The sequence below is a fragment of the Corvus cornix genome, chromosome 2, assembly GCF_000738735.6.
Source record: "Corvus cornix cornix isolate S_Up_H32 chromosome 2, ASM73873v5, whole genome shotgun sequence".
Lineage (NCBI taxonomy): Eukaryota > Metazoa > Chordata > Aves > Passeriformes > Corvidae > Corvus > Corvus cornix.
This window is the reverse complement of record NC_046333.1, coordinates 98,670,968-98,687,463: the sequence shown is the minus strand read 5'-3', so window position 1 is coordinate 98,687,463 and position 16,496 is coordinate 98,670,968. Positions and strand designations below refer to the sequence as shown.

The 16,496-nt window shown below is 34.8% G+C and overlaps 1 protein-coding gene across 2 annotated transcripts in view; it reads right to left on the bottom strand.

The window, feature by feature from the left end:
- Positions 1-7,656, bottom strand: part of CDH19 (cadherin 19) — a 116,943-nt gene extending 109,287 nt beyond the window's left edge. For both annotated transcript variants that reach the window (XM_020584394.2, XM_020584395.2), the window contains exon 1: positions 7,539-7,656. The gene's annotated coding sequence lies outside the window, so the exon portion shown is untranslated. The remainder of the gene's footprint in view (positions 1-7,538) is intronic.
- Positions 7,657-16,496: the final 8,840 nt, after the last annotated feature.

Sequence of the window (16,496 nt, the reverse complement as noted above, 5' to 3'; positions counted from 1 at the left end):
ATGGGATACAATTACTTTTCTGTTCTCAATGACCCATTGAATGATGACATTACTCAGAATTCCATTTAGATGATGCAAATGACCTAATCAACTTGTCTTCTGCCTTGGCAGTAACTGAACTCAAATGTCAAAGAAAACTTAGTAAACAAAATCTTCCTTTTATGTAACTGAAATTGTGCTATGGGAAGCTTATGGATATTAGTTATGAAATTGTCATATTTCTTTTATTTGCACGACATAGGTGTACACAACCATACACTGGCATCTCAGGAGTTTGCATTCTAAACAAGAAAGAAAAATGTAGAACAAATAAGGAAGATTACATTATATTAGCTCTGCAACACAGCTATTTTGTTTCACTTTCCATAACAAACTATGTCTTAATTCAAATTTTGTACAAAGTTTACAATGAAGCAAATATTTCTCCTCTGCTTTTTCAAGTGCTGATCATAGAGAAATCAAGAGTACTTGATCCATTACATTTAAAGCATTGGTGTGATAGATAATTTTCTCCTTTTTTTCTGGATACTAAGCATGCACACATTATCATCTGTAAGAAATGTTACAGATTTTTGATGAAAACATTCACCATTGGAGAGTCTGTGGCTCAATGATGCAGGGCTCTCTCTTTCATATCAGTGAAAATAAGGTTATTTTTACGTAACCAGTGCCTTCCAACAGAAAAATTCTTATAGGCATCACATTATCAACTACCTCAAAATGTATGAATCTAACATGGAGATAGAATTTTCAAATTTGAATTTTTTCAACCACTTCAATGAACCACTTAGGGACTAGTGTGAAGGTCTGATTTCTAAGTTCACCACAGCACCACATTTCGGGATTTCTTCAAGAATTAAGATTGCAGCAATTAGAGGAACAAATAGTGAATATAGGTAACCCAAATAAAATTTAAAGTAGAACGATATTGACTTTTACTTTTTTACATCTCAGTTGTGATGTTCAAACTCGAGTTTTCATAGTTATAAATATCAAATAATAAATACTGAAGGGTTAACAGACTGATGAATAAGTTTGGTTTAATACCTATCTCAAAAAATTATATTAAAAATATTTTCTATACTGTGGAATTAATCCATAATTTTAGAAGTTGTATACTAGCTTAAGCACTGTATTTATACCTTTGATCTGACATATCTTCCATTTACAGGTGTCAGTCCAGTTTATTAACTTCTACTTATGGTCAGCAGCCCAAAATGATAAACCAGATTTTATTTTTGTGCATAAGTATGCTTATAGATGCAAATACATATGAAAAATATTTGTTATCTTTAGTATAGAAAGTCACCCAGAAACATTCTGAAAAATTCAAAGCATGATAAAATTTATTAAATACAATTAACTTAAAATACATAGTAAAATTTAAAGATTAACGTCAGCCTCACTATTGCTTATTTCGCATGTGGTCCTCAAACATTTTTCTTATTTCCTGCCTCCTTTTTTCTCTCAATATTATTTGAAACAGGAATAATTAAATTTAAGATCCCAGTGAGTCTACCACAACATTCATGGGAATCAGATAATAAACGTCCTATAACAGCCAAGCCAAGTCATCAACATTGTTTTACTGCAGCTTGATGTTTTTTGCCATAAAGATTACTGTGTTTCCCACACATAAAACTGTGTTGACTATCAGTCTTACATGTACCAAGCTTTTGCTTCACCTTTTTTTCCTTCTGTGGTACTCCTTGCCTTCAATTGAATATTCTATGATTCCTTGGTGTTACGATCTTTAAAAGAAGTGGTAAAATTTTCAAAGCCTTAAGCTCAAAAAGAAAAAATAAGCTAGTTTTTTGATATTTGCAGGAAATTATAGTTGGATTTTAGACAACTTTATTAATCATGGGTGGTTGGACTCCATCTTTTGGCTACTCATTTCATATTTGCAAATTAAAAGGACAGGACACTGAGTGTATAAAGAACCTCTTTTCCTTACTGAAACAGCCATACATAAGTATCCTCAAGACTATTCTTTTCCCTGGATTTGATACATAAGTGGCGTGTGACAAATTAAATCATGAGACAAGTTGTCCATCCGATGTAACAGAGACCACACAAACCAAGATCTCCTTTGGAACCCAGAATCCAAGAAAGGTCCCAGTCAGAGTCTGCTTTATTCATTATCATCTTGTCTGTCCTGGGTATTCCAAACCTTGACATCTCACCTTTTTTTTTTAACCTAGGGATTTTGCTTTTGTGTTTTCTGACAAACTTCCTGAATTTTATGACAAAAAACCCCCAAATCCTAGGTTGATTATATCTTTTTTGCTTGTAGCCTAATGAGAGATATGCTTATATAACATTGTTAGCTTAAAAATTTAAAAGAATTAAACAAGTTGGGAGGGGTAGATATATTTTTCTTTCCCCTACAACATCGCAAATCCAAATACTATTTTTGTGTGTGAGTAGGACTGAGGAAATTAAAGAATATATGCACCTACCTCCACATATACACACACATATAGACTGTTTAGAAAAAGCGAACAAAAAGTATGTTCCCTAAACATTATTTCATAGAGCACAATGAAAGTGTTGTATGTATTTCAATAAAGCAATACGTATCTCAATAAAGGAGATGTTTCAAGCAATTTGGCCTGCTATTTACCTGGGATAAGATGCTTGGTTCTATTACAACAAAATCTTTCAGGTCTTCTGTGCTTTTTTTTGTTGGATTCTTACATTTCTTCCACGAGTCTCTGAATTTAGAATGAACTAGCAAGGTCTGAATAAGTTACATACCAGGAAATGGAACATGCAAACTTTCTTTCCAAGAAGAAAACTACTTCTAATACAGAAATATGGTTTTACAGTAATATTCAATTGATGACTGAAAGTTAACAGAGTTAAATATAGAAAATTGTTTCAGTTAAGATTTGTTGTCATTGGCTAAACAGTAAATCATCATTTTTTAATTTTTTTTAAATGTGGAAGGACATAATCACACAAGGCCTATTGTCAATGATTGTTTAAATAGCTTTGTCATTTCCCTGTTGCAGCACACAAGCAGGGTTATAGCTGTGGAAGAATTGAAGTGTAATATTGCACTGGAAATGTATTGGTGGACTTGAAGAAAAGTCCCGAATAGGTTTGTTTTGCTTTGTTTTTCCATTTGAGTATTTCTTTGTTTTATATAGAACTTTACTTAAGAGAGTTGTCACTAATGCTTTAATCAAAATCAACAAGAACTTCTCTGTGCTTCTTGTTATCCTCCTCTGATATGGATGTACTCATTAACTTTTGTAAATGTAGCCAATTATACTAAAGAAATACCAGACTTCACTTTACTGACTTGTACTATCAGGAAGTGATCTTCAGTGTCCCAGATAGGTTACTGCACACTGGTATAACAACCACAGCCAAACTTAATGAAAGACAGTCTCAGCTGAGAGTATTCCTACTCTCTCATCTCACTTGGTTATCCTTAGTTATACTCAGATAAATATGTTGTGCAAGTATAAGATCTGATTTTTAATAAATCATTTAAATAACTGTAAAATTTTACCTATAAAGTTGGTAAAAATGCATTTAATATTTAAATTATTGTGTACATTTGGCATACTTCAATATTCCTTTACAGCTGCACTAGTGTATTAATTCCGTATTTGCATATAAGAAAGTCTTGAAAAAATGGATTTATAATCAGGAAAAAAGTAAAACACAACAAGAAAACCAGTGCATATACAAATCCTCATAATGGGCTTTTTTTCAAGTACACTGAAGATAAAAGTAACAGATCTCCAATCTATTCTAATTCTTGGCATGAAGGCTTCTTTATTCATGGATCATTGACCTGATAGACTGAAAAGGCAATGACTTCTATTTCTTTTGGTGACTTACATCAGTCTATTGCAAGGAAAATAGACAAAGCATTCAGATTTGTGTGTACCGGCATCAGATTGAACTCTGCTAATGGCTGTGTTTGTCTTCTCTAGGAAGAGTGGGATTATATCCCATCCACTGTGTGCACTGTTGCTGGATGTGTTGTTCATAAATGCACTTGTAGAATCAGTTGTACAATTTTTAAGTACTGTAATATACTAAAGCTTCTAGGCAAATAAGCTTTACAGTGAGGCAACTAAGCCATCTTGTTCTTTAACAAATTGATAAAGGGGAATCTGGGTATTTCTTTACATTCCTGAAGAGGCACAAGGAATGAATATTTGTGGCTAGTATCTCACAAACAAGTGAATTGAGTCATCCGACCGAACACTAAGCATGGCTAGGCAGGTAGTGTGAAGAAAACCACTTTTTCAAAGGAAAATGCAACTCAGTTTGCTTCCATGGGAGGGATAACTCTGGGATGAGACTACAGAAGAGAACTATTAGACTGTGAAACATACATTTTCGTTGCTTATTCTGTTAGATTTGCAATTTCATAGCGTAGTCCATAGGAAAATATGACAACAACCTTCCCAACCCATGCTGTCTGCATACAAATACTCATCCTTCACAGCAGCCATAAAACTTTCACTCATTTTTTATTTTTCTTTAGGATATCGTAATTACTGTGGTGAGGTGGACTTTGTACCACCATTGTAGAAGAGTTAAATGTATCCCAGACTTAAAAAATCTCCAAACCACTATGCTCTGTGGCATGCAAGGATAAAAATATGATTCCACTGTAAGGAAGAGAAAGACCGGACATGGATACTGATTCCTCTTCCATGCTTCCTACATGTTCTTTTCCTGGGGAAAAGAGGAGTTTTTACTCCTTTCTTTTACATTTTAAAACATGACCCTTGCAGCAGGCCAGCTTAGGGGAGGTAATTGGACCCAGCCATGTCATGACCCAAACCCAGAATGCAAGGTCCCTTTGTTTAGTCAGCCTTACAGGTACTGAAGGGAGAAAAGGGAATGGGCAAATACCTGAGTCTCTTCTCAATCTCAGCATACATTAGAAGATCAAAAAGTGTAAATTATTATAAAACTAGTGTGACATTTTGCATAGAGGCCTATAATTATTGTTAGAAATGGAACAGAAAAATCACACTCCTATTTGTCTTCTCAGAACTGAAAGAGAATTCATTAATCATTCAGAACCATGATCTGCTGTTATATCACGCTTTCCATTGATCAAATGGATCTGTGATTAATTGGGTTAATTGATTTTGTTGCTTAAAGCTGAGCTACTTTGGCCATGGAATAATTTTAATCTCTAGAACTAATTCTCAGAGAATAAATAGGGCTAAAAGAAAATATTATCTTCTGATGATTAATATTGTTCTTCCAGTGACCAGCCAAATTACTTTCTGACCAGTTTGTACCTAGTTAATCTTGTTTTGAACTGAATATAGTGATAATGATCAAGGGAGGCATGACATGACTTGTAACATTTTCTGTGTTTATGTCATGAAGTTGAACTGAGAAATAAAGTCTATGAAAATAAATGGGAAAAATCTTTCTTAATATATTCACTTTTCTCATCCTAGCTGTAAACCATTAGAAATAGATATGTATTGTTTCCCTGGCCCATAAGACTTCTGAATGCAATGAAAATAAAAATGAAGCATAAAAGATAATAACTTGTTAATTGCCAGCATTTTTTATCTCATCAATTAATAATTAATTTTAAAATTTGTATACTTTTTCCCTAAAATGAAATAAATTCCAAAATGGAAGGTAATTTCCATCAAATAACTAAAACTTGGACAAGCAAATCAAATATAAAAATGTCAAAGTGTAATACTTTAATAAATTAAATGCCTTTTTTCCCTTCCTGTGTAAGAAAAAGCAATTTGTGAATACCTACATTTCTTCACTTATTCATATTGCTTTTAACAATTTTTTTAAAAAATTAAAATTTCATTAGAACATTCCCCCATATCTGTTAGCATTTGCCTAAAGAGAAACAATTTTTAAAGAAAATATTTTAGCAATCAACAGCAAATTAAAACAAGCAATTTTTGAAGGTTTTGAAATCTGTGTGTTCTCATGGTTGCTGGATCATACCACTTCAAGTGGATCTAAAATCATCTACACTGGGGTGAGTTTAAAATGTCCTCAGTGACTCCTGAATCAGTGTCAGTGAATCACACTTTAATACTCAGCACTGTCTGGTTCTGAACCTAACAGCAGAGTGGATAAAAGTCTATGATTTCTTTTAAAAACTCTCCTATTATATTTGGAAGTAGATCAGAGCCTGGTATAACATATTGCAAATTCTTTGATTTCTGCTTTCAAATGCCAGTGTTTCTGAGAAAATTATGCCTATTCTATTAAGTATGTGCCACACTGTAGTCACCATAGACTGTAATTTTTATATTTCCCCATAAATAGGATCTGACATAATGCAGAGCCAAACCTCAAAGTGTTCTTTATCTTCCAGATCTTACACAAGCTACTGAGCTTATAGGTCAGGATTTGAAGATGGTTTCAAAACCAGATATTGAAGAATAGATAGAGCCAAGATTCATAATTGAAAGATAATGACTGAGGCATTCATCTGTGAAGTGTATGCATGTTTTCAATTAGTTCCAAATGTTCTTTACACAGTTTAATATATGAGACAGGTTGGACTGTTGTTGTGGTTTAACCCCAGCTAGGAACAAAGCCCCACACAGCCACTCACTCACTCCCCAGCGGGACTGGGGAGAGAACTGGAAGGGTGAAACCTGGAAAACTCATGAGTTGGGATAGAGATGTTTAATTGGGAAAGCAAAAGCCGAACACACAAGCATAGTAAAACAAGGAATTAATTCACTGCTTCCCATGGAGACAGGCAACTGTTCAGCCATCTCCAGGAGACCATGGTCCCATCATATATGATGGTGATTTGGGAACAAACACCATCATTCCAAATGATGACACCTCACCTCCTTCCTCCTTATTCCCACATTCTATATACTGAGCGTGATGTCATATGGTCTGGAATATCCCTTTGGTCAGTTGGGGTCACCTGTCCCGGGGTCACCTGTGTCTCCTCCCAGCCTCCCACACACCCCCAACTTTCTCACCAGTGTGGCTGTCCAAAAAGCAGAAAGGGCTTCGGCTCTGTGTAATCCCTTCTCAGCAATAACAAAAACATCTCTGTATTATCAACCCCGTGCTTAGCACAAATCCAAAAAACAGACCCATATCAGCCACTGTAAAGAACAACTACTTCAGCCAAAACTGGGACATCTAGAAAACTGTACAACCTTTCAAACAATAGAGATGATCTTTAGGACAGCTCAGACATTTTGAAATTGGGAGAAAAACCATGAAAAATTAAAGTGAAAGGAGGAAAACTAGGAACCTGCTATCCATTATGAGGGAGTAACAGTAAGGCATATTGAATCACAGACCCCCTTTTAAGTGAGCACCTGCTTTCTCAGAAGAGTGGAACGCCTTTTCAAGACCACTTTACATGCCCTCGATCACCATCTATACCTATATAAACCCATCCTAGGCACAAAGAAATAAAGGTTTTGCTGCTCTCATGACCAAGATTCTGTCTTGAAACAGACCACGCAAGCAAATAAGACCCAAGTTTAAGAGAGAAGGAAGAGAGATGTGCAAAGGAAAAATAAATGCTGTACCTGCTCTCTTCATTTAATGAGTTGCCTCTTTCTGTGAAGGAATTCCTCCTAGATACCCTTTTCTCTGCTTGGCTGTGTCTCAGCATTCAATCATGTTGTACATCATTTATCAGTACCAGCTCTGGGAGATAACCAGCATCTGTGAGACGCGTGGTGTGTTTTGGATGAAAGCTCTCCCTGTTGCCTTTAACAATGCCAATTGTTCTACATCCCCAGTGTTCTGCACTTGTCTTTGGTGGTTAGAAACAGCATTCCCAGCTGCATTGGGAAAGGGTTTTGAATAAATATTAGGCAGACAGCAAACATGCTATATATAAGTTTTGCATGAATGGTATTTTAAACTGTGAATAACATAGTAGGTTTTAAAATTTTTATGAGTGTCTAAATTAGGAGCCTACTTTCTTAATTGTCAGAAGGTTTCTAAGGAAAAAAACATTATTGTCCTATGATTTTTAGTCAATGAAAAGAGTCAGGCATTTCTCCTTCAAGATACTGAATTCAGACCTGAGATCTCAGACCCTGGAGGCTCTCACATTTTAGATACATGTCTGACAGCAGTTCTATCCACACTACACTTTGGTAGAAGCAATTTCTTCCTTCAAAAATATCTACATAGTTTTGTGTCACAATATGATAGCTCCTCTGGTACAAACCAGAAGGAACTTCCTAATGCATACAGAGGTCTGACTCATCTCTTGCCATGGTGTCCAAGCAAGCTGCCTGTGGCTGCTCTGATAGCAAGAAAAACAGCTGAGAGCTGTAAGAAGGACACTGCCTCAAGATCTCTGTGTTCCCTGTTTGGAAGTCACATGCATCCAAAGCTAAGAAGATGGAATAATTTCTCAATTTCCACTCTAACCTTAACATGGGGAGTTTCTGGAGGTATCCTCCAGATGGGAAACTACAAATGTACGTTTTGGCACACAGAGGTGTTATGTTCACCTTTACCTTTTCAATTGCAGTTGTGGGGGACAGACACCAACACCCAGTGGAGGGATCCCACAACTCCTCAAATATACATGCTTACACAAGTGATTTGTATAATAAGACTGAAGTATTATAATGAAAATCAAGCTAGGATGGTACCACAAAAAATGTGCTGGAGCATCTAATTTAAGGGCTTACACTCTGAATTGTTTTTTGAGCAACTTGCATTTTCTCATTGACATTTTGGAGCTTATTATTAGCTTCATAGATGAGATGACAGGGACCTGACATACTGGTTGTCTTCACAGTTGCTCAAAGACATTTCTACTGTAGAAGAATCTGTCCAAAACCAGGCCTTTACTCTTTCTATTAATTTGAAAGTTTGAAAGTCAAGGACAAGACAATACCAATGGCTGCAAGTCCAAGGAAATTAGTCCTTTTTTTTTTTTAATTCTGTTTCCAGTTTTATTATGCTGTCAAAATACTTGCTACAAATTTTTTCTTTTGAGTTGATTTTGTTATTGCCTTGGACTTCAATAGCTATTCTGCAATCACAAAAATGGAGGTTGTCAAGGAGAACTGATTTTCTGCTTAACTACAGGCTATTTATCATTCTTGAACTGTATCTCTGTACATTTGCTGAGACATAGGTACATCAGTCATCTGTCATGTGCTGGTTTGCTGCTAGATCTGGATTGTCCCCTTTTATTTTCTTTCCATGCACAAGGATGAAAGGACAAGTCTGTGGCCACTTTAGCCTTGCCCTAAGGTATTGCAAGGGCACAACTGAGAAGTAATACCAAGTTCTGCAATCCAGTGACGTTTCCATGTCATCCACTTCTGAGCTACGTGCTTTGTCTTAAGTCTTGGCAGGTTAGTTAAGGTTTCAGTTTCATCTGAAATTTGATTTATTTCAGGCACTGTGAAGTGGTTTATTAATATTAAGTGCAGTGGGAAGCCCTGTGATTATCATTTCTATGATCAGATGAGATAAATAATAGGCAGATAGGGGTTTATGCAGGGATAGGAGGAAATACTTCTTAAATAAGATGCTTAAAATCACACCATCATCATAGACATTAACAAGTGATTTCCATCTGCAACATTCCAAACCCATCGCACAGAAATGGATTTTGGTGACCAGTAGTATAATTAAAATATAGAATCAAACACTGTGTATATGAAAACAGAAAATATCTATAGAGTTTCACCTGTCTGTATTATGTCTAAGTTTGATTGACATTCATTAGCTTCAGTTAATCCTGTGTAGCCCTAACACTGCTTCATAAGACACTGGTTTTTGCACAGTAAAATCACTTTTCTGACTTGATGAGGATTGATAGTAAACAAGTGGCTGTTGCAAAACTGAAATAGTGACAAAAAGCAGAGGGGTATCTGTAACCAACCATCTAAACTGCACCATGATGTTTCCTAATGTATTTATCAGTAGTTTTAAAAATTTTCGATACCTAGAATCTTCCAGATGTTTATTATGCCAGGTGCTTCAGCTTTCTGTGTGGCAATCCCTACAAGATAATGGCTTGTTGGTCTTCTTCACTGAAAAAAAATACAATCAAAAAAAATACAACCCAAAACAAACAAACCCCACAAGCCTATTTTATGCTCTGCTATGTCTCAAAGAAGCTGTCAGGTAATCACGTGGAAAGTTTCTGATCATTGAACCTATAGTCTGTTGGGAATCTGGGTGTTGACATGAATACTTTACTATTTTCAGTATTATCCTGGAAGCTAAATTATTATTTGCCTGATTTTGCTGGATGAATGGCTTAACTTTTTTTTTTTTCAAACACAGTACTGAACTCTAAAGCATTTAGGAATAGAACAGCAAGCACAGCCTTAGCAAAACTAAGATACAATTTTCTTCACTTATTTCTTTAATAGACACATCAATCTCTCTTGTCATGGTTTTGTTGCTATACATATAGAGAAACCCTCTTTTTTATTCTGACTGTTTTACTTGTATTCTAGACTGAGGAAAACTAACAGACAAGAAAACAGCAAAAGAGGAATTGTAATGTGCTGCTTCCCAACTGAAACACTAAATGGGAGCTGTTTCAGCAGGGAGCATGCTATGCTTAAAACATAGTGAACCCTGAATATTTGTTTTCTTGTGCTGCTTATAAGCTTCTCACTCCTAATTCTTTTTCAATCCCATCTAGTTTATTATACTCTATACGAAAAATTATCACAGTCCTCCATTTTATATAACATACTGTATGTGAGAATTGCACCTACAGACACTTTAAATATGATAAACTAGGGAGCAGCCATGCATTATCATAGATAATGCTGCCCTGGACATAGATACAATGCCTTGAGAGTAATTATGATTTTATTCTGAGCAGTTTATTGCCCTAAAGTCTTTCTAACTTTTCTCTGGATTTAATAGCCCACAGATCCTTTTTCCCCTCTATTTGATCTCTCCTTTAGAGATCCCAGGGTACTCAGGTGCTGCTGCTATACTACGCTGATGTGAAACAAGGGCTTCTTGGAAACCCCTATCTTGTGTTTCTTATGGCCCATTGCTTCTGACTTGTTCTTTTACACCTTTCTCACCAAGGGACCACTCTGATGGCCCTTCAAATTCATGGAAACCTATAGAAATCTTCCCAAGTCCCATCAAAGTGCTGATATTTATTTTTAACCCCAAAAATAATTTTAGAAATTGATGGTAGTTATGTATGAATGTCTGTATGAAGTAGAAAATATGATAAAATAGTTAATCCTCCTCAACATCTGCATTTGCCCAACACTTGCATATGAAAAGAAAATTTTGAAGGTGTTTCTTTCTCTATTTATAGTGATTAATGGGATATACTATTTTATAATGGTTTAATGGGATAATGACCACTGTAGACAAGTTTACCAATATGCTTAAAATTCAAAGCAAGTATTACTGCAGTGCATCTTATACAGCAAACATGTTCACCAAGTTCTTAATAATTTTCCTTCTTCTTAATTTATCTCCTAAGTATACAAAGACTTTTTAAGTTTTGACTACTCTGCAGTCAGTACTGAAATAAAGAGAGGGAAAAATTTCATTTTAGATTGATTTGATAAATTCATAATCTTTAATTTTCTGAGCATATATTTACTATGCAGAGTTATTATACAGAGTAACATTTTCAGACTAAACATGGAAATTTTCCTTCAGAAAAAAGTCACAGAAATTTCAGTGTGAGGGCCTAAAATTCTGGTTTGTGCACATTAAAAAAGGCAAATAATACTTATTTCTGAACACAGAAAATTTTACTGCATTTCACAGTAATTATAATAGAATTAGGAGTCAGGACAGGAAGGACTGTGACTTATTTCCTGGATGTCTCTGGTAATTCTTTGCTCCAGCCTTTTCAGGTGTGATTCTTCCACACTCAATAACTGACCCTTCAATACTCAGTTGAATTTCGAGATATACTAAGCAAAACACAAAGACACACACATGTATATATAAAACCACATGAATCTCTCCCCTTTTTATTATTTAGAAGGAAAACTCTTCTCCACCATCTCAGGATATGTCAAGGTAGATGTATTACTCTGGCATAGAGACATGTAAGGATCTTAGTAAAAACATTCTTCAAGACTAATCTTCCAAAACAATTTAATATGTCAGCTTTCAGAAGAGAGAATATAGCTTTTTATTGCCCTAAAATCTACAGCTTGAGTAAGATACTTTACCGCCTAAGGAAAGTTTTAGATTAAGAAAAAAATTGAGAAAAATCTTACCTTCACTCTATAAAATGCCATGCCATTCTATTTAACAGTTAAACTTACATGCCTTAACTCAACTTCTACTTTTTTTAACTTGCCTTCAGCATACAGATCACTGTTTGATGCCTGAAGTTCTCAGAAGACATCCGTTTTTCATTATCTCTTCCACAGACAGTGCACACTGAGTGTTTGAAACTCTCTTTACATAATTGCAAAAGTCTCTGGATTGAGATCTGGAGAAGAGTAGCTTCTCCTACTGTTGTTGTCGTGAGGATTTCAGTCCATTAGCAAACATCCAGGAGGGATAAGAAGAGAACTAACAAAATGCCAACTTGCTTCCTGTGATATTTAATGTCATATTCAAAGGGCAGCAGTTTTCTTGTCTGCACACGAACTGTGGTAAAGCTGCTAGAAAAAGCAGATATTAACATTCAAACTTCATACTGATCCAGACACCTATCAGTCACTCTGCAATTCTGATCTTTTTGCTGTGATTTTGCTAGGTCTGCTCATGTTAACCCTTGAGACTAATAATAAATTTAAAAAATCCCTGACTCCTTCTATTCCACTAGACTACATGTATTAACATGATCTTCAGAAAATAACAATATTTCACTAATTTGGAAATTTTCTGAAAGCGCTAAAGATATGATCATTGTAAAATATTAATTCCTATCTAAAGTTTTCATACAGTAATTTTTGTCCCTGACTTCTGTCTTGGGGGATTTTTGTCTGATGGAAGTTTATTTTGTAATAGATTATCTTGTTCCCTGTAAATTCAAACAGAGGACACCAGTGATAAACCATTGACAGCACTAAGCAACATGCTTTATACTGCTTTGGAATTCCACTGCTTCTTACATTTAGGCTTCCTCATTTTGTAACACAAATTTGACAACAGACACATTCTTTCAGCAAGTGATACAAAGCTACTATGGTGAAAATCCCAGAAGGACCTGTCTTGCTACAAACTGAAAATAAATTAAATGCTCCTCTACAGTAAACTTTTGTGGAGTTCCCTAATTAAGGTGAAAGCAGGATGATTCTGAGGCTGTCAACACTTTGCATGGAAAATGCAATACTCTGAATGTTCAGAGAGAGTAGCTACAATGTATTGTGTTGTGCTCTGGTTTTCCTACAGAACACATTTAATTTTATTTCGTTTTGTTTTCTTGTATGCCTTTCCCCTTCTTTTTGTCATTTCTCTTGTTTAATGTCAGTGCATTCGCAACTTCACTAACCCTAGTTGTTAGTCACCACTCAGAGCAGTTGGAGACAGACATATCAAGCAAGATAGCTTGGTCCCCAGCTGTTGCTGTTGTCTATAAATAATGCTGTCAGACTGCCTAGACACTCCAGCCATTTATATGGATTCCACAAAACTGCCTAAATGTGCTTAAAAAATGATCATAAACCAAAAGTGTACAATAACAGTTTTTCTTCACATTTTTTTTCTGACTCTATTATAAATTATAGAAAATGAGGCTGTGTGCATAGTCAAAGATAAGTGCACTGTTTGAGAAGAAGGTTTTTACCTTAATTCTCAAACTCTTAGAGCATAGATTATCTTTCAAAAATAGTATTCTGCTTACTCTAATTTTATTTTCTTGCAGTTCACAAGAGCTATCACTTTATGTATCTACACCCCCCACACTAGTTCCATGTGTCAGAAGTCACTGTGTAATAATCTCACAGTTGGTTTTCTATCTTGTACTATTAATATTTTCCCATATTTCCAGAAAGATTTCCACGCCACTCTTTTTCCCCCACATATTCCAAAGTTTCTTCCTTTCTCTCAGCTTCTTAAACTTTGGGTCTTTGCTTATTAAATGACAAACGCCTCATTTTTCTAGCATTGCTCACACGTTGGTTCAGCACTTAAGAGTCAACAGCAAAGTAGAGAAGAAAACAAACTTGTTTTCAGTTCTGGATGACCTTATTTTCTGGTCATTCTGTTTCATGACAGCAAATGAGGCTGACATCACTTCCAGTAAAAGAACTTATAATTCTGATTTTCTGTACAAGTAATTGTAATTACATAGGCCGACAGAATCTGGTTCTGGAAACTAAAGGCTTGAAAGAAAGCATTGTTTTTGATTTTTAGAATCATTTGTCTAATTTTACTTTTTCCATCTGCACTCACTACCTTTTTAAAAAAGAATCTAAAACTTACTCAAGTAGTAAAAATGCTTTAAAATATTTTTTTTATATATTACCTGCTGACTCTCTTTGTGAAAGAACAGGTTGATTTCTTCTTCAATTATATTAGATTTCTGTTATTAGGAGAAAGAAGTGGAGTATACATGTGGTTTTTGTGCTGCAAAGCAGTTTATGTGGCCTCCTGTGGATTTCTCTGCATAGAAAAATAGGCTGTGTTTTGGTTTTGATTTTTATTATTATTATTCCTTAGTCCATCCTTATTTTCTAGTGTTGCTATTTTTCATCTGCAGTTCTGAAGCAGTGGCAGATTGCTTTTCTGGGTTAGATAATACAATCAACTAGATCAGTGTCTTAAGGAATACTATCATCTCTAATATTACTTCAGTTTGAAAACATTGTGCTTGCTCTTGTTATATTTTACAAGAAACAGACCATATTTCTATAAAGAAAGGTGAGGGGAAGATAATCTAATTTCTTTCTGTGTGTTTACTATATGCATTCCACAGCACTTTGCAGTCAGTTTCAGTTTCTTGTGTAACGTCTGCTAGACAGACTCCCCTGTTTCTTTGGTATAGGCAGAAATATTATTTTAGTTTGAAATCATCACTCAAATCACAAGAGGTGAAGGGGAGATTAACTACTATATACAATACCTGAAAATAAATTTACACATATTTTTTAAAGTAGCTACATTTCAGATTGATGATGCCTTGTCAAGTAAAATAATATTTTCAGAATTTTCAGTGAGTGGATGTTCTTCCTTCTTTTCTCTGTGCATTAGCATATAATGTATTTTTCAGGCTTTAATTATTTAAATTATTTAATTTTTTTTCTTCCACTGAAGCAACCTCAGTGTACATCTATTTGAATGTATGTTATCTATGTATAATTGCAAATACATTTTCCTAATCAATTTTAGATCAAATTCCTATAGAGATATGCATTTTAATATGCAATATTCAACTTTGCACTTGCTTAATGCACAGATGAAAATCAAGGGATACTTAAACACATAAAATTTAATTACTAAAACCTATTGCTCCCTCACAGTGAATCTAAATCCAAATAATTTTAATAAAAAATTCTAAATTATTGTGTCACAGTCCTTCTTTCCCTTCCTCTTTTTTGATCAAGAATGTTTCTAGTTCACTATTTTTCTAATTACTTACTGTTGGAATCCAAATCAATTTATTTCTTTTGTATATAGAGATGAAAACATCTGTAAACAGCCTTTTCCATAAATTCTACCACATCAAATCCATCTTTAATTTCCTGTAGCCTTCTAGTGGGTTTCCAACATATCAGAGAATTACAAACTTATCAAGAGTTCAGCATGGTGGACAGTCCTTATTCTGTAAGTTAAAAAGAACACTCAAAATCTGAACACATGAAATGGAGGGAAAAACAATAGAAATAGGCAAGTGGCCCCACAAAGGCCTCACTGATGGACAGAAAACTGTATATCACAAACTAAAGGAAAGAGATAAAGAGCTTATTTGACTGGAAAGGAGAAGGAATGTAACACCTACTGTGAATTAGAAGACAGTAGCTCTGCAGAAAAGCAGGGGACAGAGCTGAGAAGGATTTATCCTGAATTAGGCCAAATCTAGTTCTTTTGGGCCAACTGATAAAATCTGAACTAGGATGGCCTATGATTATAAGTGAGTTATTTTTTAAATTAATTTCTTGGTTTATGTAAGAATTGAAGATTGTGAGGACATCTGTACTTCAGCTGGGATGGTACTTTAGAACAACACAGTGTTGGAAAATAATTGCTGAAAATTAAGTGAAATAAAATTACCTAATATTGCTTCTCTTACAATGCCTATAGTTTCTGACAAAAACTCTCATTTTTTTTATAGGGAATCGAAAATAGGAGTTTGGTGGTATTAAACAGCTAAAGAAAATCTTTGGACTTAGATATCCATGTTAAAAAAAAAAAGTGTGTTTCGTTCATAATTCTTGCAAAATCAGCGAGAAACTGAAACACTAGAGAAACCATGAGAACTGTGATTTCATTACTATTCACTTTAAATTAATTTCTCATAAAACATAGCTACACCTTAAATCTCAAGCCTGATACAATATAGCATGTCAAATGTCATTGATAGACATAAACTGCAGAACACAAAAGCCTAT